General features: G+C 58.3%; 1 long non-coding RNA gene across 1 annotated transcript in view; it reads left to right on the top strand.

Moving 5' to 3' along the window:
• Positions 1–6,560: 6,560 nt before the first annotated feature.
• Positions 6,561–12,660, top strand: part of LOC138845121 (uncharacterized) — a 64,311-nt gene continuing 58,211 nt past the window's right edge. The window contains exon 1 of the long non-coding RNA XR_016220349.1: positions 6,561–7,900. This is a non-coding gene — a long non-coding RNA (uncharacterized LOC138845121). The remainder of the gene's footprint in view (positions 7,901–12,660) is intronic.

Here is a 12,660-nt window from a genome sequence, read left to right on the forward strand (position 1 = left end):
TGGTCCTGTGACACACAGCCCTGGGAGCCCCGCATGATCACCCACGCTAAAGAGCGCCTCCAGTGACCCAACCTCAGGGAAGTCAGGGGCGCACTTAGCTAGCCAGTGGCTTCCGAGACGGACCGCAAAGCCCTCGATGGTTCTTCAAGGCTACAGAAGTGGTGGAGAAAAAAAACAGGGGAAGGCCCAAGTGTACAACGTGCAGTCCCGCACCCCTGCTTTGCCTGATAACAGGGTGTGGCAGCAGATGCCTGCTGAGCCCCCTTGCTAAGCGCAGTCCCTGGGCACCTCCCTAGTCAGTGCGGTAGCTCCCTGGAGGTGCCCCCTACTTCACACACGAGGAGAGCGAGACCCAGAGGAGAAGCAGCTTGTCTGCAGTCGCACGGCTGCTCGGTGGCACAGCTGGCTTCACTAACCTTGAAGATGTCTGATGCTCTTAGGTATCTGTAGTATTAAATCCACAAAAGCGTGAAAACACATCTCTGTCTCTGCATTTTATACAAGAATCGAAGGCCCAGAGATGAAATAGCTTGTGACCACCAAGTCACGAAAGGAGCACAAATGTCAGGATCTGGCCCAGGTGAGGTCATTGCCTCCCTCAAGAGAGGCTAACTGGGCTGTGACCCGAGACAGCAGTGTGTGCCGGGCCACGTGTCGGTGACACCCCGCCCGCAGGCTGAAGGCCCCTTCCTGGTTTCCTAGGGCTGGCAGACGCCGTCTCTGAGGGTGTGGCCCCTGCTGAGGGCTGGACCTGGGACCAGGGATGCTGAGCCAAAGGAGGAAGCAAAGGTCACTGTGCACGGTGAGTGAGTTCTTCCCTCCCCTCGTGGAGGAGCGGGAGGCTGTGACTCGTTTGTCATCTCGCCCTGGGCCCCTTGACAGCAACCTGACCCTGCCACAGCCCTGCTAGAATTCTCATCTGCGTGGCCCGGCCTTGTTGGAAGGGTGGAACGTTTTCTTCCAGAGGTGGCTACGTTTCAGGTGCTGGTGCCACGTCTTTCTTCTCTGGGACCGGCTCATCAATCACTCGGAGGTGTTTTGCAACCGAAGGGCAAATGCATTTCTCAGAGGTGCGGCCTCCGCCCTGGGCTCCCGGGCCAAGGCCAGGCCAGGAAAGGGCTTAGGGAGCAGCCAGCCTGTCTTCCAGCAGTGGCTGTCCTGGAAGTGAACGTGTTCGCCCTCTGCCCCACGGGAGATGCAGGCACTGCGCCACGCCTGTGAGGCCTGCTGCTGGAGCAGGTGGGCTCCTGTCGGCCTGCTGGCCCTCCGAGGGGAGAAGCAGAGTTTTCAGTGAGTGTCCAGCCCCAGTGTTGTCCAGGCCACTGTTGCAGCTGTCTTTCCGTGCTGAGAAATCGATTATCTTGAGCTGTCTGAGTGGATTCATGCATGCGTGTTAGAGAGAGGCCTTCGCCCTGTTCTTCTTGGCTGATGTGCCTCTGGACACAGATCTCTCTCGGGTGAGCAGCTGGGGGCTTACTTTAGATGGGGGCACCTTTCTTGACTCCTTATATGGGATCCTGGTCCTTTAGGTTTCCAAAGATTGATTGATTTGAAAGGCAGAGTGATGGGGGGGGGGTGCGCTCTCACTCCCTGGTTTGCGCCGTAGATGGCTGCAGCAGCAGGGACTGGACCAGGCTGAAGCCAGGAGCCAGAAACTTTGTCCAGGCCTCCCATGCCGGTGGCAGCGATCAAAGCACTTGGACCATCTTCTACTGCTTTTCCCAGGCCATCAGCAGGCAGCTGGATGGGCAGTGGCACAGAAGTGACACAGTGCCCACGGGGCATTGTCCTAGGTGGGGGCTTCACTTGGTGCAGCACAAAGCCGTCCACAACCACCTCTCATAGGAGCTACATCGCCGGTGTGTCCCAGCACGAAGTCCCACGGTGAACACACCTGACCCAGGAAGTCCAAACCTGACAGACAGAGACGGACGAGCCAGTAACACAAGGGAGGTGGCCATGACTCCTCCCTCACCCGCCGTGACTCCTCCCTCAGCCGCCGCGACTCCTCCCTCAGCCCTGTGACTCCTCCCTCAGCCGCCGCGACTCCTCCCTCAGCCCCGTGACTCCTCCCTCAGCCGCCGCGACTCCTCCCTCAGCCCCGTGACTCCTCCCTCAGCCGCCGCGACACCTCCCTCACCCCTCGTGATTCCTCCCTCAGCCACCCTGTCCCCTCCCTCACCCGATGCATTTCCTCCCTCGGCCGCTGTGACTCCTCCCTTACCCACTCTGACTCCTCCCTCACCCACTCTGACTCCTCCCTCCCCCGCCGTGACTCCTCCCCTTACCCTCACACTCCTCCTCCCGCGGGGAGCCCCTGATGGGCCTGCTCCGTCCACCGCGGTCTGGAGCTCCAGTGCAGGTGTCTCAGTGCCAGCCTGGCTGGAGAGCTGGGTGAGGCGAGGAGAGGGGCAGGGGGGAGGTGAGGGAGCTAGGGTGCAGCTGCTCAGGGCGGGGTGCAGGGACCCAGGCGGGAGGGCCTGGTCCAGGGGCTGGGCATGAGACGCGCTGCGGGGTGGAGTCCCCAGTTAGCCGTCCACACCCTCGGTTCAGAAGAGCTCCCGGCAGTGTCGGGTCCCACCCTGAGTCTCACCAGTGGGCAGTGGCATCTTACTGCCTCTCCGAGCACACCCGCGACACAGACAGCCGGGTGCAGCCGGGCGGGCGCATGGCTGGAGAGCGTCCCGGCGCCCTCCCTCGTGCCCCTGCGGCCTCGGCTGCCCTGCATGCAGAGGTTAGGCTGAAGCTGGAGTGGGGCACAGATGTCCATCTGTCGCCCGATCTAGTCCTGCCGAGGTCCGCACGCCTACGGGGCAGCTCTGGAGGGCAGCTTCGGGTTCCCAAGCTCCCCTTTAGGGCCGTCTCTGGACAGCTGGGGAAGGGCCTCCCATAGGAGGTGGTGTCCCCAGAGGCTGCGTCTTCGTCGTCTCACACAGCTCTTGAGTTCGGGCAGCCCCCGGCCTCGCCGGGTTTCCTGGCCTCAGAGACTCCTGCCCGGGCACTCTGCTGGACGCTGCGGCTGCTGAGCTGGGGGCAACAGATGCCTGTGGAGCTGCACCCGATAGGGACACACGGGGCGGTCACTTCCAGTGCTCTGCTCCGCATCGGCGTGGCAGGCAGGGCGAAGCGATGGGCACTCGGGCGGTTTTTCTCAGCTCCACAGAGTGGTCTGTGTGAACGGGGCGTCCTGAGTTTCTCTGATTGGCTGGGCCCATGATTTCTCTAGCACTAAGCTTAGGCGAAATTTCAAGTGACGCCTGATGAACAAATTAAGGATTTTTATTTTACTCATTCTGTATTTTTAAATATTTATTTACTCAAAAGGCAAAGAGAGAGACAGTCAGATAACTGCCATGTGTATTATCTGGTGCCTGTGGGCTACCTTGGGACAGCCTGGCACTACAGCAGGTGGGGTGGGGCCTCTGAAAGCCCCCCGGGACCTCACTCTTCCTTCCCACTCACCTGGCAGCCGACCTTCTAGAACTCATTTCCCAGGATAGAGGCCCTCAACTGGGGAGAAGGGGCTCTGGGCTCTACGCCAAGCAGCTGCACAGAGAAGCCAAGGCGACGTCCACAGACAGCGAGCCACACCTGACGTGGACTGTTGTTCCATGGGCAGCCCCCCATGTGGACGTTAGTTCCAGGGCCCGCCATGCCGTGGACCACTGCTCCCTGCTGCTTTTCTCTGGCCCAGCTCCTTCCTCGCCGATGTTTTCCCCGAGAGCCACCTCGAGGCCAGGGTGGTCTGTGCTGGTGGATTTGAGAACTCAGTGGGATTCTGAGCTGGTTTTGTGGCATCACCTACAGTTGTCAGGGAGGGAAACCTTCCAGCAAAAGGCGCAGTGCGCTTGACTTTTTCTGTTTTGCGATCTGTTCTGTGTGATTGGAGTTGGAAGGCTAACGGAGGAGCACAGTGGGTGGAAATCCCTAAAGCAGACTAGCAACAGCGGGGAAGGCACGGCCGTGCGAAGCCCTGGAGGAGCCCTGCAGCCCCGCGAGGGCGTCTTTCCATGGGAGCTCGGACTTGCCCGTGATCACACTGACGGCGGAGCTGAAGGGAGCGTGCTGGCGGTGGTGATGTTGCTTAAAGGCTTGGCCAAGCGCCGTGCACGTGTGGAGGAGGCCACTGACACCCTGGCACTGCGAGTGTCCAACAGGTTCACAGGGGTTGGCATCTTGGATTGGGAGCAGCCGTTTAGCTGCGTGGAAGATTCCGGAACTGCATCAGCCGGGGGTAGCAGACATGGCCAAGGAAGGAGGCATGGAGCCAGGACCTCTGGTGCTTACCATCCATGCATGTACCGTCCACGCAGCTTACAAGATCTGCCGCGTCTCCCCTCTCTGCCTGAGGAGCTGCCACCTCAGCGGCTGTGTCTGGGCTGGCTTCTTTCAGAGCACAATGCAGTCTGTCCCCTCCCTGTGCTGCTCTCCTGTCATCACGAGGCACCCTGCCTTCACGGACCGTGTTTCTCTAACACGCCCAGAGGGCTACTACAGAGACCTTTCTTAGGGTCCCCGTATGTTCCTGCGCCCACCTTCCTCCCTGCTTCCTGTGGGTGCACGGTGAGTTTTCCAGTGACAGGACTGATGTCATGATGATCGCCAGTGGGTTGCCAGAGACGACACCTACTTCCTGAGTAACATCCGTGAGAACCTAGCCCAGGACCACAGCTGAGTCGCTCTCCCTGCGGACCTGAGTTGCAGATGTCGGGATGCAGGCCCAGCATGGCTTCCTTTGGAAACGCATCTATCAGACGGCTGCTGCCAGCCAGCGCGATGAGTGGCAGGATGACCTTACGGGGAAAGGAAGCGCCTCCTATGGACTGGTGAGACTCCTGCTGGCGTGGGCGCGGGCCAGCCTGCCCAGTGGGAGCTCAGAGAATCAGCACTCTGTATTTCTTCCAAGGAAATATTTGAAATCACAGAGCACCCCATTAAAAGGCGTTAGAATGTGCATCTGTCATCACACTATAGTCACAAATACTGCCTTTATGCTCACCCTAACTCAAGGATGTGAAGGGCTATGAAGACGCTACCCCCACCTTGCGATCGACACGAGGAAGGAGGGTGGTGACGTCATGCCTCCCCCACGCCTGACCCATGAATGGTTGAGGCAGGACGCAGGCCTCTGGTGATTCCTCCAGACAGACTTGTCCCGCCTCCTCCTGCTTTGCCGACTGGAGACGGCCTCCACAGTTAGGCAGCAATGCATTTATTGTTCTTTCAGAGACAAATGCATCTTTAAAAGAAAGAGAATGAAAAATTGTATCACATAAACATGAAAAAATACAGCATTTTAATTCTATTTTATCATGCATTGAAAGATATTTTAAGGTAGAAAAACTAAGGCATGGGCAAGTAGAGACCAAAAGGAATGGAAAAAAGATACATCCGGAGGGCCGCACGTGTCTCAGATTTGCATAGAATAATAGCCCCAAACTGGGACTGTTTACAACATAAAAGTGCTTGTGTTACAACTGTAAGCAAAAAGGTGGCAGAACTTCCCTAGGACCTGGTGACTTTTTTTTTTCTTTGAAGATTTACTTGTTTATTTTAAAAGGCAGAGTGAGAGAGGAATGCAGAGATAAAAAGAGCTGCTTCACTCCCCCGATGTCAGCAACAGCCTGAGCGAGGAGCTTCATCTAGATCTCTCACAAAACCGGGGCCATCTTCCGCTGCCTTCCTAGGTGCATTGACAGGGAGCTGGGCCGGAAGGGGAGAGGCCAGGGCTCAAACCAGGCATTCTGATCGGGGATGCTGGCGTTGTAAGAGACTTAACCTGCTGCTTCACAGCACTGGGGCCCTGGTGACTTTGAGGATAAAATGTGAGTCAGGAACTGAAGTCCCTTAGCATGGACCGAAAACGGGGAGAAATCCTGGTGAGGCTGTGCTGTTGGACTTCCCGGCTCCCGCTCTTTGAGAGCAGTAATGATTGGTGAGCCACTGAAGCTGATGAATAGAGGAAGCGCGATGAGAGGGAAGCCGGGGCACGTCGCTGCCTTGTCCAGCAGGTCCCAGATGTGCCCATGTCAGCTTTAAACACTGGGCCACCCCCAACCCAGGGGGACAAACCCAGAGGGCGGGACCCAGACGTGAGTGTGCAAAGCTCCCAGGATGGCTCCGATGGGCAGCTGGGTTAGAAGTCCTGGCGTGCCGGCGCCACGGCTCACTAGGCTAATCCTCCGCCTTGCGGCACCGGCACACCGGGTTCTAGTCCCGGTTGGGGCGCCGGATTCTGTCCCGGTTGCCCCTCTTCCAGGCCAGCTCTCTGCTGTGGCCCAGGAGTGCAGTGGAGGATGGCCCAGGTGCTTGGGCCCTGCACCCCATGGGAGACCAGGAGAAGCACCTGGCTCCTGCCATCGGATCAGCACAGTGTGCAGGCCGCAGCGCGCCGGCCGCGGCGGCCATTGGAGGGTGAACCAACGGCAAAGGAAGACCTTTCTCTCTGTCTCTCTCTCTCTCTCACTGTCCACTCTGCCTGTCAAAAAAAAAAAAAAAAAAGTCTTGGCGTGAGATATGTGTGCAGAAGGACTGACGGAAGAAAGGGAGATGTGTTAAACAAGCGAGGGCTGAGGGGAAACTGAGGAAGGGTCAAGAAATGCCTGCCTGGAACAGGGAGGAGACCAAAGCCTGGGAGGGTGTGGGAGCCAGGATGCAGGACACATGCAGCCTGAAGGTGGCCTCTTTCTGTTTGAACTTTGGGCCAAGACACAAAGGAGAACCAAGGGACTACCATGGGCACAGCTGGTGGAAGTACCTGCCCGTGTCTTTGACTAATCTTTATGCACAAGGAGAGGGCTTAGGCAAGAGTGTGAAATCTCCCCAGTTGATTCAGGTCTTGGCCTCTAGACATGCGCTTACTTAAGGCCTCTAGACATGTGCTGGGGGAGGGCTCCTGGCTTTAATTATTGGTCCAGCGCCAGCTGTTGCAGGCATTTAGGGAGTAAGCTAGTGGATGGCGTTCTCTCTGCCTCTGCCCATTGAATGAATAAAACTTAAAAACCATAGCCTTTGGACCCAGGAAGGCAGAGGGCAGAAGGGATGGCAGGGTCTGGTCTCACACTTGAGCCAGGGCAACACATCATGGAGGCAATGCAGAGACCACTGCCCTGGGGTCACTGCTTCCCAGGAAACGTGGCTTAGGATTCGGGGAGAAGATTTTGCAATGCTGCAGACTCTTCTGGAAGGCCTATACTACTCTGAAACTGGGTGTCCAAGTAGGCCCGAGGCCTGATTTTCTCCTGATGAGGACATTCTCAGCTCCTCTGCAACAGCAGGCCCTGAGTAAGCTTCTGGCACGCTGCGGAGCCCTGGAAAACATGGTGCCTTCTGAATACAACGTCCTGCTCACTCCTGGGAGCGCCTTGGCCGCTGTCGCCTCTGCTCAGAGACTGGCTTGTGGGGAGCAACCGGACTGGACTGAGTTACTGGAATTAAGACTTATTCTATGCATCTGCTCTCCCACAATATGGCGCTGGGAGAGAAGTAAACAGCTTCCGCACAGCTTCCTCCAGTTCAGCTAATAAACTGTAGGACTTGCTATTGATTGGAGGAGAGCAGCGTACTCGGCGTGTGGGCAGCCGAGTTAGGATTGGCGGAGGAGGACTATAAAGGAGGAGAGAGACGGCATGCACCACGAACATCTAAGGGGAACATCTAGCTGAAGGAACACCCGTGCAGCCCCCAAGACGAGCCGGCCGGCGGTGTGCCGCTCCCCTGCGGAAGTGGGGAATGTGGCCAGGGGGAACTGCCCTTCCACGGAGGTGGAAGGGATAGTAGCCAACCCGGGAAGAACCAGCAGCAAACCCGGGGAGGGCCGAGCAGACGAAAGAACAGCGCAGGGTCTTGTGTCGTTCCCCCACGAAGACGGGGAGCGACATGGCTTGCTTCTCCCTAGCAGGTGAGCCCTTCCCAGTGCGCGACCTCGCTCCTGCCCCGATGTTCCTGGGTGATCCCACTCTGAGGCAGAGCTTGGAGCCTGGCCTGAGCTTCCTGAGAGAGGAGGCAGATAGGATGATCAGGGCCATTACAGAGCTGGGACAGACAGGGCAGGCTTTGGCCACGGTGCTGGTGATGAGGTCAGAATGTATTGGCCTGGCTGCTGGGCTCCCTCGGACAAAAAGAAACAAAAGGCGACTTTGATCAAGGCCTAGCGGGAGCTCCCAGCCGGCAGCCTCGTCAGCACCCAAGAATGTCTGCTCTGGGTGCCGAGGTCCCATTTGCCTTGTGAGCCGCGATGCTGCACCTGCGCTGGCTGGGAGGCCGTCAAGAGAGGGCGCCTGGGAGGTGAAAATCGAGGTCAGCTGGGTGGCCTCCCGTGGCTTCTGAGTTTCTGAAGTGAAACGCTTCTGATTTGGCTCCAGGGCCGCCTGGAGGAACACAGGTGCCTTCAAGTAAGTCAAGTGGCCGCCTAGAAGCACCACAGATTTCAAAAAGTTCGTGGAAAGTGCATGTTGTGAAAAGCTGTGCATTGGCTTTAGAAAGATTTTTTGCGCCAAAATAAACTTATCTTTACTTCCCTTTCCCCATAAACCTTTGACCTCCCTCCGAGGACGGTTCGTCTGCAGGTTGACCATGGCTCTGTGAGCGCTCGGGCCCTGGCCTTCAGGGAGGACTGAGTGGAGAAACCTTCCCCGGGTGGCGAGCCCGAGGGGCTGCGAGTGCTGACTGGCCTGTGGTGTAGCCCTGAGGGCCCCTGGGTGTGTCTGCGATTGAACCCATCAGCACAGTGTACACCTTCTGGCTGGGGAAGCCTCGGAGGGCAAGCAGCTCCCTGTCTCTCAGGGGAGATAAGGCTTTGGCCAAAACTTGTGCAGTCTGATGGCACCTTGGAATGGTGTGGAGGGATGGTTAAAAGTGTGCATGGTGGGTCTCCCCAGACACCTCTCGGGCCATCACCGGGGTGGGGGTCAGGCCTCAGGATTGCTTTAAGGCCTTCCAGGTGACGTGAGGGAAGCACATGTGTGTGCGTGGGTCCTGTCTTGTGAGGGCATGTGTGTGTGGAGAGCTGCGTATAGGGGTCTTGGCGTGTTGGCGGCACGCACAGGCAGGCAATGTCCTCCCCTCAGAGACCGCAGAGACAGCGACTGCTGGCTAAAACCCTGGCAGTACCGGGGCCCTGGGAGGGGCTGGGCCAGCTGGACCTGTGCCATTCCACTCAGTACCGTTCTGGCTGCTTGAGGGGGTCGGGGCTGCAAACCGCCACACAAGGCCAGGGGCAAGGTTGCGTGTGTGTGTCTGTGTTGGTGTACATATGTGTGCTTGTGTATGGAGTCTGACACAGCAGAGGAACTTCATCCCGGGCCACCTGTCTGCCCGTCTCCTGAAGGGCTGGGCTGTGACCATGGCTTTGCCACCTGTCTCACTGGGAAGGGCCCTTGGCAGTGGTGTCCCACGTACCCCCTTCTGAGTCTGCAGTGTGGGTCTGAGCGTCTCGCGCTGATGCAGATGCTGTCACCAGAAAATGGAGAGGCCAGAGGAGAGTGACGGGAGCGGAGCTGGGGCGAGAGCGAAGCCCTCTTGGGAGTGTCTTGGTGAGGCAGCGCTGCTATCCCTTTCTTTCACTAAAGATGCAAAACAGAAGTGCGTTATTTCATAAAGCAGCCAGCGCAGACAGGAGGGGTTTGAATCAAGAATCTGAGAATCTGGCTGCACTCTCACCATCAAGTGCTTACAAAGAAAACCCAAAGCGGGTTTCTTGCCTGCCTCTCCTTTTCCTCTTCTCCTCCGCCCTCCCTTCCTTCCCCTAAACACTGATTAGCTAAGAAGAAAATGCCAGGCTCTCCACATTGCTCAGAGGGGTTGTGACTTCACAGGGCAGGAGGAATGGCAGTGGACGCCCTGGCACAGGTAGGGCGGGGGTGTGAGATGTGACTCGAAGGAGAGGACCTGGGAGAAGGGGGCAGCTTCTGTTCCCAGAGGGGTGAGAGGCCACACGAAGAAGCCCAGGGCCCGAGAGGACACCCAGAGTCCCCATGGGACCCTTCCCCAGTCAGAGGCTTTGTGGCTTTTCATGGGGTCTGGCAAGGGTCTTCCCATGGCCAGACAGGTCTGGCATCCCAAGACGAGTGTCAGGCAGTGTCCAGGACCTCGTTGGTTATGAGGCACAGAGGTCTCTGAGCGGCTCATGCAGCTGGACCGTCCAGGAGGAGGTCTGCCCGCAGACAAGGCTGGGAGTGGGGGGCGCCTCTGTACGCTTCTCTCTCTGCATCATGGCTTTGTTCTCAGTCAGGCCTCCCTGACCAAGCGAGAGGCTCCACCTGCCCAAAGCCCAGCACCAGGTGGAGGCCAGTCTCCTGCCCTCCGGACACTTGGGCCACTGTCGTGAGCTCAGTTCGAGTGGGGGCTGCCCCAAACTCATCTCTGAGTTCTGTGGCTGGAGCTATGGAAACACCTGCGCCATGAGCGTGGGGGAGGCCTTGATCCTCAAACAGCTCTGGGGCTAAGACCAGAGGTGGGGAGCTGTGGGTGGTGGGCAGTCAAAGAAAGGCAAGTCCACTGGAGAACAAAACCTGCACTTCTGTGTATCAGCCTGCGAGGGCAGTCACTCCCTCGGAAGCTCTGGACTTCACACTGAGCCTGAAGTCCACCCGAACTCCGTGCCACCTGCCCTCATCCCACAGCACCGACTCCACACGCTGAACCCTGTGGCTAAGCTTCTGGGTTGTGCCTTCCATTCTGCTTTTGCCTTTTTAGCCTGGGTGGTGGGGCAGTACTCCCCCCTGCCAACCCCATGCCAGCTCTCACTGCGGCTCAGAGGTTGTAGGCCCAAGGTGGTCTTCATGGGTGGGAAGGTGACCTGGCCACGCCAAGGGCTGCGACACACATGTGGAGCACTCCCGTTGGGTGGGCATCTGCTGACCAGAGCCCCACGTGCTGGGTCCTGCGCCGTCTGCTCCGACTCCTGTCTTGGTTGCTGCAGGGAAGGCGTGGCCTTTGCACCCAGTAGGTAGGGGTGGGATTTGATGCAGCCGGAAGTGGGTGGGGCTCCAGGTGTCAGAGCTTCACATATAAAGCAGGAGAAGGGAAGGCAGCCACTTAGTGAAAGCAGCCCTGGAGCCCGGGCACAGGCAGGGAAGAGACAGCGGCCAGGCTGGGCTTGACTGTCAGGGTGGGGGTTGCCTTCTGGGATCAGGGAGGAGCCCTTAACCCAGGGTGACTGCAGCAGAGGCCACGGGGCAGAACTGCCTGCAGGAGTAGGCTGGCTGCTGAGCTGCTGAGCGGGAGTCTGCACAAGGGGTTGCAGGCCAGGGTCAGGACACGGCGTGGTGTGGGTGGAGGCGAGAACAGGAGGGAAGTGGGAGGGTGTTCAGAGACAGCTCCAAGAGGCTTGGCACGTGTGTGTGTGTGTGTGTGTGTGTGCGCTGGGGGGAAGGGCAGGGGTAGCCAGAGGGGAGGGACAGTTAAGGTCACCCCAGGGGTGCAGCCTGGGGGAGAGCTGGGGACCCTCACCACCTGATCAAAATCAGGACAATCAGGGAGTGCAGCGGATCTGGAGAAGGAAACTGGGAAAGAATCACAGGCGAGTCAGACATAGCGGTTGGGTGCCAGGGGAGACTGGCAGGTGGCGAGTAAAGGGGGTGGGGCCTAAGTTGGAATTAGCGGTGAGAGTTTGGAGAACTGAAACTGCGGAACTGGTTGTGTCAGACGAGGACGAGGGTGTGGTTGGTGAGGGCTCTGGGTAGGTGGGGTGCAAGCTCACCAGCATTCGCACATGGGCGTTGCCATTCCTGGGGACTACATGTGCGGGATGGGGGGCTGACAAGACGCCAGTGATGGGGAAAGAGAATGGACAAGGAGAGCTGAGACTGTGCACCCTCAAAGCCGTTCAGGGCTCTCTGTACACGGTGGGTGATGGGGAACCCATCGAAACTGGTCTAACACAAGAGGGTGTATTGACTCACATAACTGGTGAGGCCAGGCTCAGATGTGTGCAGGGGCTCCAAGCTGCTGGGGCTGCCTTTGTTCCTGCTTTCCTGCCTGGCTCAGGAGTGGTCTCCGTGTGGGAATGAAGCAGCTGCCAGGAGCCCCGTCCCATCTTCTCCGGAAGGAAGTAGTTTTCCCCAACAGCTCCAGCGAGGGGCTCTGCCAGCCAACTGGAATTCAGTGCCATGATGTGCTTGTTTTTATCCAAGCTCCAGGCCAAGAAGTCGTTTGGCCTGATGCTTAGAGCTAAGTCAAGGCCCGTCTCTGGAGTTAGACGTGGGGAGAGCCACCCTCCCTCTCATGGGCTGAGACCAGGAGAGGGTGTTTCCTGAGAGTCAGATTGGGGTGCTGTGCCCAGCAGGAGGTGGAATGGGGGCAGCAGGAACAGTGGTCTTGCTGCAGGAGCCCAGGACAGATGGTCCGGGGGTGGCAGCCAGCAAGGTCGGATGAGCTGGAGAGGTGGACGGGCACAGACTGTGGCCGTGATGGCTGACTCCTTTGTTCCTTTAAAAGGTCAGAGCTAGGGAGGAAAGCAGATCCCAGAGTGTGAGGGGTGAGTGGGAGTAGAAGCGCCATAAAGGCGCTGTTTTAAAGGTCGTTCATGGAAGGAAGTGCCCCAGTTCTGCCTGCAGTTACCGAGCCAGGAGGTGAGCGAGGCCTGTGACCTCTGGGACACATGTTCCCATGCTGTGTCCTCAGGAGTCCCGGGGCTTGCACATGAAGAGAGAGAAGCAA

Source organism: Oryctolagus cuniculus, chromosome 14 (assembly GCF_051225735.1).
Source record: "Oryctolagus cuniculus isolate XC-2025 breed Fujian yellow rabbit chromosome 14, ASM5122573v1, whole genome shotgun sequence".
NCBI lineage: Eukaryota > Metazoa > Chordata > Mammalia > Lagomorpha > Leporidae > Oryctolagus > Oryctolagus cuniculus.